The sequence below is a fragment of the Pezoporus flaviventris genome, unplaced genomic scaffold (genome assembly GCF_033815535.1).
Source record: "Pezoporus flaviventris isolate CSIRO_AGI_PZ_B2104156 unplaced genomic scaffold, CSIRO_AGI_Pfla_v1 ptg000002l, whole genome shotgun sequence".
NCBI lineage: Eukaryota > Metazoa > Chordata > Aves > Psittaciformes > Psittacidae > Pezoporus > Pezoporus flaviventris.
Window position 1 is genome coordinate 18,095,051 of NW_026892550.1, and position 13,088 is coordinate 18,108,138.

Consider the following 13,088-nt stretch of genomic DNA (forward strand, 5'->3'; position numbering starts at 1 on the left):
ATAAGTAAGACTGACTGCAGAGATTAAAGAATCATTCTCTGACATATACTATATGGGTTCAGGTACTTCATCCACTCCCTGTAAAACACATGCTTCAGACTTATAGCCATCTCTGTATCTGGCAGCAATCAAGGTTTCCAGTTTCAACACATTTCTCTTATTTATTCCTCTTATTCATTCCTCTTACCCCAAAAGTGGATACAGAAGAGGGAATACTGACAGTTCCCTGAAGGCACTAATTGTCCGTAATGGGCCTGAACAGCCTCCCCTGTGACTACCACCCCTCAAACCTCCCTCAGTCGGGATCAGGGGCTCCATTTAAGCTCAGGTTAATAACTTTAGTCTTGGCTCGAGTTATTCTGTGTATGTGCTGTCTTCATTCTGGCCATGGACTCCTGACTTCTGTCCTGACTTCCAGACTTGCAGTCTGACCTCTAGTGACTGGATTTCCCTGGCAGTCACAGGGATGTATGTCTGATCCTAGATACCCTCATCACGCCTAAGCCTGCTGCAGGCTGACTTCCTAGCTTTACCTGGATACTCTTTTATCAGCCATGGACTTGCCTGATGGTTTGGACCTGCTGAACCTGTCTGCCATACATGGCCCTGCCCTGCACACCTCACTTGGATACTTTGGGACAGAGCTCTGACTGTCAGGGTCCCTGCCCTGATGCATGTGTTATTGTGCTTGACTTCCAGCACCCTCTCCTTTAAAAGAATGCTTCTCCTGCTTGCCCTACTGCACACTGTCTTCTTTTAATTTGGAAGATCCTTCTCTGTTAAGCTCCTACTCAATCAGCCCCTTTCCAGGCTGTTATGATACATATGGTTATTCTTAATGAGCTTCATAAAGCTTCCGTTAACCAATACTGATGCCAGGGATTCTCCTTTTAGGATCAGTTTCCAGACAAGAAGCCATTACCTTTTGACCAAGATAATCTACCCAGTCTTAAATCTAACAGTCCATACATTCAGCGTAGATTTCCTAAAGTAATATTGTTCAGCCTGGAAGAGATAACTGAAGATGAACATAATAGAGGTCTTTAAAATCAAAACTGGCATGAAGAAATTGAACAGAGAAAAGCTATTCACTGGGTCTTCCAATGTAACTGTTAGAGATCATAAACTGAAAGGAGCAGGCAATAAATTCAAAACAAAGATAAGGAATTACTTCTTAGAATGAATGGGAGAATATTCACTGTTGTTGATCAAAATGCTGAAAAAAAATTATTAGAATAAATAATTTTTTTCATTAAGAAATATGCAAAAAAAATCATCAAAATAAGAGCTACCATTTCTGCTTAACAGAGTACTTGTACTACATACCACTGTAAAGTGGAAAAGTGTGGTAGAAAAGTATGACTAACCCAGTTCTTACACACTTCCATCGACCTGTGCTATTAACCATTAGATGGTGAGTCTCCTCATCAACTTGAGTCCCTGCCGTGAAATGCCACGTGAATTTATCGGCATAAATTATTTGCTTCTGGTTGGACTAAAGCTATTGAGGGGGGAAAAATATGTGAAACATGTTTTTGAAGGTTTGTTTCTTTTCTCTTTTCCATCATTTAGCCGCTAGAAGCTCTTCATCAGGAAAAAAAAAAAAAAGAGATTTTCTGTACAAGAAAAAACTAATTTGTTAGAAGTTGACTTTTTAAGTGTATCCTGTTTTTAGGGTAACTAAAGTTCTAAAAATACTGTAAATAAGAAGGAGATCACCTTCAAAACTACTCAAGTAGCCATAGCAATAGTATTTTATAGAATAAAGGCAATTCATAGAGTGTGAGGACTGAAGGCGAACAGTTTTGGGAATGAGCTCTGAGGCCTTGGTGCTTGGCAAGCCCTGGGGCAATAAGTTGGGGTGTTGAAGGACAGGGAAGGTCAAAGAGCAAGCCTTGAGGGGATGGGCCAGGATGTAGTTGTGGTGGGAATGTCAGTTGGAGGCCAGAGGATGTGGGGGTTGTGAGAGGGTCTGCAACATTGTGACTGGACTATTTGCCTGGAGAGTTTCACAGTGGCCAATGAGATTGAACATTGTATGCATGCGCATGTTGGGAAACTACCGAACAAGGGGATAGAAAGAGCTCGGTGGTAATAAAGTTGGATTTGAGTCTCTGTATCAACTTGAGTCCATGTAGTGAAATGCCACAAATGGAACCCACCACGTGGAGCATGAAAACCGACTAGTTATAGTTCTGTTGGCGTGGCTCAGCTGAACTGCTTGCTGAATGTAAGCAAAGGTGTACACTGAAAGGAAGCGAATTCAAACCGTACGGATTGCCTCTTGCAGGACAGGGGTAAGCGGCTGAGAATTATGGGGTCTGCTTTAACAAAAGAGCAGGGAAATGTTCTAGAAGTTTTTGTTATGATTCTTAAGCAGTGTGGGAAAAAAGTTGACAAGGAAGAATTAAAAAGTATCCTCTGGGCAACAAAAGTCAATCCATCTGTTAATTCCACTAATATTTATACCCCTGACATTTGGGACAAAACTGGTATTAATTTGTGGGACTGTGCTACAAACAATGATAAAGTTGCTGCCATTTTATTGAGCCCCTGGCGAGTTATTTCTGAAACTATAAAACTTCATGCCAGCTCACAAGCACAGGGGGCAGAACCTTCGGCTCCCTCACCATCGCCCTCTATGCCAAACTCTGCCGTGAGATCAAAAAAAAAGTCTGCTGTCATTGCTCCTGTGGTTCTGCCCCCTGATAATTCTGCTGATGACCTGGATGGTCCTTTTGACCTGGGGCCTGTGGATCTGGAAAGGGAGCCTGATTTATATCCCCCAGATCGTTATGACAAATGGGCAGTTGTAAAGGGAGAAGCAAGACAGGTGGGGGATGCAGATGTATTGAGTGTTTTCCCAATGGTGTATGTGTCGGATCAAGACCCGCGGTGGGAAGGTCTCTTGTATGCTCTTATCAAAGACTGAAGGTGCGCTTTAGCTGAAGTGTCAGACTATGAAGACTTTTTTTGTTTTTTAAACTAACTGTGAGTGTTGACCCATGAGTTCACAATGAACTAGCTAAGAAGACTTACACACTGCTGCTTTCTAAATGGACCCTTTACATGCAGTTCCATTCCATTGCGTTTCCTTGTGGAAGCCTTCAGACTTGTACTGCCAGCCTTGAAGACAATATTGGACAGGCTTCCTGGGAAAGTGGTGGAATCACTGTCCCTGGAAGTGTTCAAAAACTGTGTAGATGAGGCCCTCAGTGATATGATTTAGTGGTGGTCTTGGCAGTCCTGGGGTAATGGTTGGACTCAATGATCTTAAAGGTCTTTTCCAACTTAGTTGATTCTATGATTCTATTATAAAATTCTAATGAGGTGATTTGTTAAAGTACAACAACGGTGGTAAAAACTCAGCTTTGTGAAGAAGCCACAGATAAAGGCAGGTTAAGCTGGAAGAAACCAAATGGTTAGAGAGAAAATATAATGGAAGAAGGAAGAGAACAGTCTATTTTTTTCTGGATTGTTGGTAAATATATTAATAATAATAAACTTAATCAGTAAACACAGGCTGAAAAATCCTAGTTTACTATGAATTCTGATCAGGAGTTGTGAAGGAAATTTAAAGTTGTCAGAGAACTTCCTTTCTCAAAAGCTTTCAAATGGTGATTAAGATTTTTCACATCTTTTTCAAAATGTTTCTAATTTGTAGGCTTCAGGACTTAATAGTCCAAAGATCCAAGAATGAGACTATATGTACTCTTTTTTTTTTTAGGCAAAGAAAATAATTAAAGATGACATATTGTGAAAATATTGTCTTCAAGGCTGGCAGTACAAGTCTGAAGGCTTCCACAGGGAAACGCAATGGAATGGAACTGCATGTAAAGGGTCCATTTAGAAAGCAGCAGTGTGTAAGTCTTCTTAGCTAGTTCATTGTGAACTCATGGGTCAACACTCACACCTAGTTTAAAAAAAAAAAAAAGTCTTCATAGTCTGACAGATACACTTCAGCTAAAGCGCACCTTCAGTCTCCTTTGCAAGAAAGCACAGAGCTCCTCTGCAAGATTCTTTCCTGAAGCTAGCAAACCAGGGAATCTGGAAGACTGAGAGACTGAGGAACCAGTCTTCTTATCCCTTGTGGATAAGAAGTTTGTGCTTATTTTGTGGTGGATTGAGCACAGAATAGGCAAACACAATTCTGCCTAATGGAATGGTTAAATGTTTAAAATAATGTTTTAATTCAATCAATTGAAAGCATAAACAGCATGAGTTTGAATCAGTTTAAAGAACTGCACACAAGCCGATGTGGTTGTCAGCAGGAGTGAAAAATTCATGTATCACCTACACACAGCTTGAATTCTGTATTTCTCAATTAGATATTACAAACAACCTACTCTATCACAGAAGAATATCTCCTGAGTGAGAAAAAAAAAAATAAAATTAGCAAAGATTTCAAAACATGTGCAGTTAATTAAAATTTAGGCACTTGGCAACCACTGTCAAACATTTAATAAATATGACAGCTTGATTAGACTTTATTTGTCCTGTGTCTTCCATAGAAAATTCAAGAAAATATTCAATAGATGTATGATTTAGATATAGTTTAAAGAAAAAAAACCCCACATTTCTAACATTTAACAAAACATCTGCTTTTTAAGAAAATATCATTTTTAGATTCAGTAGATGCATTTCTAAAATATGATAGAAAAGAACCATAAATATTTAACTACTGTTAATTGTGTATCGAGTACTTGAGAAATAGAAACATGAGAACAAACAAAATCATTCAGTGGGAAAAAAAAAACAGTGTGATAGAAGATTGTTTTTATCCTACAATACAAACATTTGTATGGTTATTTAATATGTTGATGTTAGGGCAAGACTTTCTAGAAGTGCTCTGTTTTGGCCTGACCATGTATTTATTTACGTCAATACTAGAAATCATAGCCCTCAAGATACTTTGGTTGGAAGAACTACTACTTCAAATGATCTAAAATATATAATTAAAAATCTCAAAATGTCTTATTTGTCAGTGCAAGACTTTTGCAACCAAAGAACTGGTAAATTAAAAATACATCATTCAGAAGATCTTGGCAAAGGTGTTCTGGAACATGACAGAATACTATAAATCAGTGGGCTACCATATGACCTGAAAAAAAAAAAAAATATCAGAAAGCATACTTTTGGGACGAATACTACACTTGAAATTTGTCTCAACCACTAATGAGATTGCACTTCTGAGAGAAAAGGATCATACAAACAGTCTCATATTGAATGAATACTAATTTGCAAGTGAGGTCACATTGCAAGACCAGCAAAATGTCACTGCATAAGCAGTATTAAAGGAAATAAGTGTAGTAAAGGCCTTTGGGAACTTCAGATAGCTTTTTTGTAACTATAATCAGCTATAAAACAATAACCAGATGTTATATATCGGTTATACTGGGCAAAACTTGGGAAAAATGAATTGTTTGTAATTTGTATTAGTGGAGTTTTACAACAACAAAAACAAAACAAGAGAAGCTCTTGCTTTATTACATTTTTGCTGTCTTAGGAATCACATGATCTTTGCAAAAAGTAACCATAAATAATCAGTGAAGCAACATTTTCAGTCTCCTCAGTTGACAATTTTGGAGCTCCTGTGATCACAGTCATTCATTAGAAATCTCTGTGTCTCTGTTCCTCCAACTGGGTAAAGAATGACTTAACATGATCTCAGTTCAGAGTTTATTCAAGAAGATTTCCTATATCAGTACTTCAACAGTCATACTTAATATTTTATAGTAAGAAGTTTTACAGCCAGGTGTGAGTCCATGTGCACATTACTAATCACTGGCAAAGCACTGAAAGAAGCAATTTCATAATTTGCCTCAGCTCTTAGTTTCCTTTTACATTCCTCTTTTGGCTCCTAACACATTATGCCTTCTTTCTCAAATACTGCTTCAGGTTGTTGAGTCCTACATGCATACACCCTGTTTTTGTGCTTGATGATGAAACCTGACAGAAATCCAAAAATCATATCTCATGTTCCTGTTTAGCACTTCCATGACTGTACAAGCTCTTAATGCACTGAAACTTAATGAAGTGAACTGTGTCAGTTTAACACAGACTGCTAGTACTTTGAAATTGTCTCTGTAAAATCCGTTTTTTTCTGGTACAATGCTTATGTTTTGGTAATGATTTGTGCTTAAATTTTAAATCATTACTTTCTACATTATAACTGATGCTCACTCAAGTGAAAGCTGAGACAGATGAGGAGCCTTCGTTTAGCTTTTAGATCCTACTCCAGCTCACTGTGTCCTCTAGGCCTTGTGGCTTGTGTACATGGACATGGTTTAGTCATCATCCCTGCAAAGATACTGATAGCAAGAGAAATTTCTATGGGACTTTCTTTTGTTTTCTTTGCAGCAGCTAGCCAGCCTATAAAAGCTTCTAATTGCCTGTGAGCTAATCTTTTCACTGAAACATAAAACTATCACAGGCCACTTAATCTATACCTTATCTTCACACCAAAAAGGCTTATGTCACCCTTACACTTCACGATTTTTTTATTTTATGATTAAAATTTTTACTCAGAAATTTAACAGTTTTTGTGGTGGAACAGTCTAATTTTATGCAAGAAATTCATCCAATTTTGTAGAAGAAGGTGGTCTTCTCTAAGGGAAAATCTGTGTTTTCTTCAAATGCGGTATATTGGTCATGAAACAATCCAGAAATCTCGGAAATGTATGGTGCTCTCTCTGGCATTTCTCAAAAAGCTCTACATGTCCTTTTGGATAAGGGAATTACAATTTTTTTTCCCCTCCCTTGCTTCAGTTTTCAGCAGAAATAACACTGGTTCAGTCAAAGCTTGAGAAAAATCTAAAATGTCAACCGTATCTTTTTAGAAAACGAGTATTCGTTACTGAATATGAAACATTCAGGTTACTGTAATGTCTCTGAAAGTAAGGAGAGGACAAAAGTATCTTTGCAATTTACAATTTGGGTGCAACTGTACAGCTTAGTAAAATCAGTCCTGTGATAAATAGAAAAAACACTTTCCAGAGCAGATATGAATAATCTTAGCATTCTTTAAACGTTTTGGCATATTTATCATGTTCTATACATTTTTTCTGGGATGTTTTTGTGTGATATCAGAATTTATTTGATTATTTTCTTTTGCAGTTGGGTGAAATCCATTTTTTCTCATAGAACACAGATCATCTTAAAAAGCATGTAATAATATTCTGAAGAGCTTTTATTATCACCATCTGTATACCAAATAAGAAAAATTCTGCATCCTAACTGCAATAGAATTTTTGTGCCACAGCATTTTTCTGGAAAAGTTGAAAATAAATTTCTAGAAGAGAGGACTGTATCTACCATCTTTTGGAAACCTCAGCACCTTCTCCTGTTGTCCAATTTAACTGCTGCTTCACTAAAGATTTCTATCAAGTAAGCTCTCTCATATTTGTCAAAGAGCAGTATGATTCATACTCAGGATCAAATCCACCCAAACTAGCAAACACATCTGGAAAAGGCAAAGTCTAAGTATACTGGTGTATAAACTTTAAAGTGTGAAAAGGCCTAGCTTCCTGTCAGCCACCTGCTAATACCTGCTTGTCTAAAAAGCTCCTCAGCTTCTTAGACCTTCACAGTTTCTGCTCTGATTAACCCAGTTTTATGCTGTCTTGCTTTACTAGTCTTTCATACACCCTTTACAAATTCCCCAACATGTAAAGGAAATTCTAGATGGATGAGGGATAAGACAAGGGTGACTCTGAAGTGCTTTGCTGACTTAATGATTTATGATTAGATATCCTAGATCAAGAGTAAGGCAGTATTGACTACTTTCTTCAAATGAATCTTCTTTTCATCCTTCACTGCTTTTTAGGCTTTTACTCCAATTGAGTCACCTTGTTATCCTATCAAGGTATCAGGTCATCCTGACAGTAAAGGTATGCTAAAAAAAAAAATGAAAAATAAGAAGTTGGATAACGTCTGCATATCACAGTGTTCTTAAAATTTAAAGACACTACATGATGCAGTCATAAACAAAAGTCTAAAATGGACAAATGGAAACAGTTTAGTAGCAAGTACTGATTTCAATTTTATATAGATTATTTTTGTATATATAAATGTATTGTAATTTTGCAACATGTATTACAGAAGTCTGCTGTTATTTGAAAACTGTCCAAGAAAATTTCAAATTATAGGAAAACCAGCATTTTTTTGGAGCTGAATGCCTGTTTTTTTTCATTTTCTGTTTCTGGTGGTAGGTGTCTACTTACATTACCAATTGCTAGTTTTAGGGGGAAAAAAGTAAAGTAGGCAAATCACTTTCACTTACAAAGGTCTTCTAAAAGGGAGACTGTAACTGATTTTAAAAGTTCTGGCTATACACTGAACAATAAAATCAAGAATTAGCAGAAATGCAATAATAAATTTTGTGTGCACCCCTGCCAAAGGAGGTGACTCAATTTCACACTGTTCTTGAAAGAATGTCAGATTGTTAGACAGAAATAAATACTGGAATTTTAATCCCAAATTATAAGAATTGCTTTATTTTAAATAGTGTAGGGCTTTTTGTGGCTTTTTGAGTTTTGCTTGGGGATTTTTTGTGTTTTTTTGATTAGGTTTGTTTGTTTTTTTTTTATAAAAAGCTGTATTACACAAGTATTTTTCAAATTTTAGTTCATTTTTTTAATTGTTATTTTCTCCCAGGAAAAATTTTGAAAGGACATACACGGATTATCCCCAAGCAATTCTGAACTATATCAAGATCTAATGCATTAAATGCATCAGAACACCTCATGCTGCAACATGTATAACTCCACAGTATAAAGCTCATGGTAATAGCTTTTAGTTACAATAAAGGTCAGTCTAAGCATTTCTGGTTTTATCCTGACACCAACTGAACACCTTAAAGGATTAGCCGATGCAGTGTTACCACTGATAAGTGCCCAAAGTAGTTAATTATCACAAAAATTTGTATTTAAACATTCAGTGTAACACATGTAAAGAGGTATAAGCTGTTGTTTGGTGTTCAGGAAAACATACAGTAAGGTAAACCTTCCATTTAGGTGACTTTTCCATCTAGTTTACTTAAGTCCAAAATACTAACCTGATATTTATTTTAATCTGTGTGTCTTCTTACAGAAATGCTTACCTAGTACATATTGAACAGTTGATTATAAATAAGAACAAAAATATCTGTCCAAGCACAAAGCAACACAGAATGGACTCTGAACCAGTAAAGTAAGCCACAGCCTGTTCTTCCTATCATCTCCAACTCATTTTCTAACTCATTTATGATAATCAAAAAGCAAAAAAACAAAACAAAACAAAACAAAACCAATTGGCTTGAATTTCATGTACATTTTGCAGATTTAGAACACCAGTAATCTAAGACTTGCTAGAAGCAATTATTAGAGTAGTGGATGTAGGCAGACATTATATGTGCTCAAAAACACGTTTGCATATATGGAAATCTTTCTCAAAAAGCTTGCATTTACTCACTGTGAAGCACACTCTTCACTAGCAATTCTATCCTCTGTACGTACAGCTCACCAAACCCATGTTGATGTAACTTCATGTCACAATCTAGAAGTAAGGACATATTTTTAAAATGTTATGCAGAGTCATTAAAACACTTCCAAATATACATTACTCCATATGCCATGACTGCTATGAGTATAAATGTACTTAGTGTATGTTTACGGTGTTTTAAAAAGTCATGTTTTAAAGTTAGTCCTTTTTTCTGGATAATTACATCTATCAGAAAGCTGGGAGTATCTTATTTCCGAAAGTACAAAACATTAATTTTGAACTCAGCAGGCAAGATATAACTGATTAATAGACACAGCATTATTGAATTTTCCGATTTGGGTATGTATGCAGTTTGGGATAAAAAGGAAGTGATTCTCTGGACAGCAGATCCAGTTTTACAATTATGTTTCTAGGGACCTCAGATCAGGAATTCCCACAGGAGAATTGTCCCAAGGCTATGCACGGGTAAAAGTTTTTTAGTTTACCCTCTGCTAATGGCCTGGTGTCAACTCTACTGACAGAACCTCTGTTCTTCATGCAGTTGTATTAAGTATGTATGAAGTCAGTGCCATTCTGTCTGGTCTCTGTGCTAGTAGAGCACACATGTCAATCTTTTTTTTCAGGTTTTCTTGTGCTGTAGACAGCTAGATATGTTTCTTACACCATTTTCAATTACTTTTTGCTAGCAGAGCTTTAAATGGTTCACTGAATTTTGCAGCTTTTGTTCAACAGACTACAGAGCAAAAAGTAAGGCATTTTTTTAGTTACTTTTGCTTATAATGGAGACCCATAAACCTTGCCCTGCAGCCCTTTGTACAAAAAGCTTTTTCTCTTCAGTACATAGAGTCTTTACTTCATCTAAGCTTGATAATTATCTCCTCTGCTGATATAATAATTGTTCCCCACACAGAGTCTAATATTTAGGTTAATTGCTCTGTAGAGTGGGGAACATGGCAGAAACACAGAGGATCTTTTCATGCACCTAGCTGGACAGAAAGCCTCGAGAATAACAAGAATATGATCAGAGATAGATAGCTGATGTGCCTCAGCAATTACTTACTTCTTCAGGCATGAGGTTAGTTAAAGAAGCCTGCATCTCACACCAAAGCCTATATAAAAGCCCAATACTAGCAAATGTTGGCTGGTAACAAGCCAGCATGGTCACAGGAGCTGCAAAGGGAGCCCTGCTGTCACAGCGGCTTGCCGTGCAAAATCCTGCCAAGAACCAGAAATATATCTTATACTGAAGATCTACCCAGAGGTATCTTTGCTCTTTGAATCAATGACTACATCTGACCCTTAATGTGTTATAGCTGTGTACAATAGTATCAGAAGGAGGATGGAAAAGGTAGTCAATAATGACAATCTTCAAGCTGCTATAATGATAGTTAACTTTAAGGCATCTTTTCTTCTTGACACATAATGATCTGATATTCTACTATAAACCATATGCTATTTGTTTACTGAGCAGATAATCTGGTACTGTTGCAATTTATTTCACATTGAAACATAAAAATGTTAAAAACAAAAATAAAATACTATTATGTTTTAAAAGACTACTCAGGATGACACTTCCGAAAAGCAAGAGCATCAATAATGCCCAGCTGGCACATTCCAGGCCCCGGTGTTGAATATCAGCTTGGCTATAATTACAAACATATTCAGAAGGACTGGAAACTAACATCAAATGCTGGCTAAGTGTTTAGCCGAAGATGTTGCTTCAACAGCACTGCAAAATGCAGAGCAAGCTTCTGCGAGGGCTGAATACAGCTGACTCACATAAGATCCAAGGCATTAATTTAAGAATCTGGTAAGAGGAATATATTCCATATAATTCCCTTCCTGCATTTTTCTTCCCTTCACAGAAGAGCTGCTTTTATTGACTCCCCAATCAGTTAAGAAAGAGAAACTTTTGGATAAGTCTAAAGAAACAGCAAATTGCTGGATGGAGCTTTCTTCATTTTCAGCCAGCAGGAAGGCTGCTTATTGCCTACATCATAGAAAATCTGGATTCTTTTCTTACTTAATCATAGTTTCCTTGTATGACCTTGCATGAGTAACTCAGCTGCTACATGACTTATCCTCTCCACCTACCAAGATAGAGAATATTTGTCCACAGATGAGGAATCTAGCAAAGCTAAAATTATTCTCATGTCTTTGAGATTTCTGAATACCTTTGTATACTCTTTTTTTAATATCTTACTTAAACCTCCAGGTTAGTAATTTTGATTCCTCTTTTTTTCTTTCATTTTAGTCATCCATCATCGGTGTCTTTTCTACATAACAAAGCACAACTTTATTGTAGAAATTTTGATATCAATTAAAACCTTTATGCAGGACTATAAGGGATATGGTTTTCAATAATTAATTATACCTACACATGCTCCCACTGCCTGGATGGATATTCTTTCTTTATTTTAGAAGTTCAGAATGCTTTTATCACACAACTACAAACAGGAGTTCAGTGTTATCAGATTAAGGCTACCAAAGCCTCTGTAAATCTTTATTAATATTTATAAACATATAAGTAGATGTAAAATTATTTTGAATGGCTTGTTAGAATCTACAAGGAAAATAAAAATGGAGAAATATATTTCTGAAATGCTTATACAACACCATACAGTTTTCTCCCTTTCCCTCCTTTCCTGATTCTAATAACTATAAAAGACCCACTCATCACTGCCCAGCAAATCAGGGGTAACGTTTTTAACCCATTCTTCAATGTTATAAATGAATACATAAGCCAAAGTAATGAGTAATCTGGCCCCAAGTGATATTTGCTTCAGATGCAACAAGACTGTAAGATTGTTGTAAGAAATGCTGATGGAACTAAAACTCATGTTTAGGAACAGAAGCCAATGAGTTACACAGATATACCTAAGAACAGAATGTTGTCTGCAAACTTAAGCAAACAAACCTAGGAAAAGTCTAGAAACTATTGTCCTATGTAATGTGCTTGCTACTGTTAAACTTTTTACTTGTTAAATTATACTGCTCTTTTAAGGCTTGACTGTTTTTTCTTGATTTCTTTTTATAGAGCTAATTTCACCTGCTTTTAGCACACATGCCTTTGTCAATGTTTACTCTGTTTTGTGAACAATCGTTATTAACTAAAACACAAACATATTCCCAACCACAGTCCCAAATACAGCCATGCTTTGGCGTTATAAGACCAGATAACAGATTTCGGTTTTCTACTTTTTATCATTAGTATTTGCAAGAAACAAGTAGCAGACTTTGTACTTAAGAAGTCTCAAAAGCCATTACTTTTTTCAGTACTGAGCCATCTATCACACAGCAGCCATTTATTTTTGGAGTGTTCTAGAATAGTTTTTATCTGCACTAATTCCAGGGGAAAGTGAAACATTTGTTTTCTTGGAAGCAACGTGTTTAAAATAGATGTAAATAATTTGGTGTTTCACGTATACAACACTTGGAGCTTTAGTCTCCTTAATAGAGAGCTTTATCCCTACGTTGAAAGTCTACACAATATAAACAGTTCAGAAGAAATCTGCGCAGGCAGAAATACCTTTCTGAGAACAAGAGGTAAGCATTCAGCTTTGAACTTTCCAACCAAGATAAAACATTCGGATTTGGTCTTGCCCCAA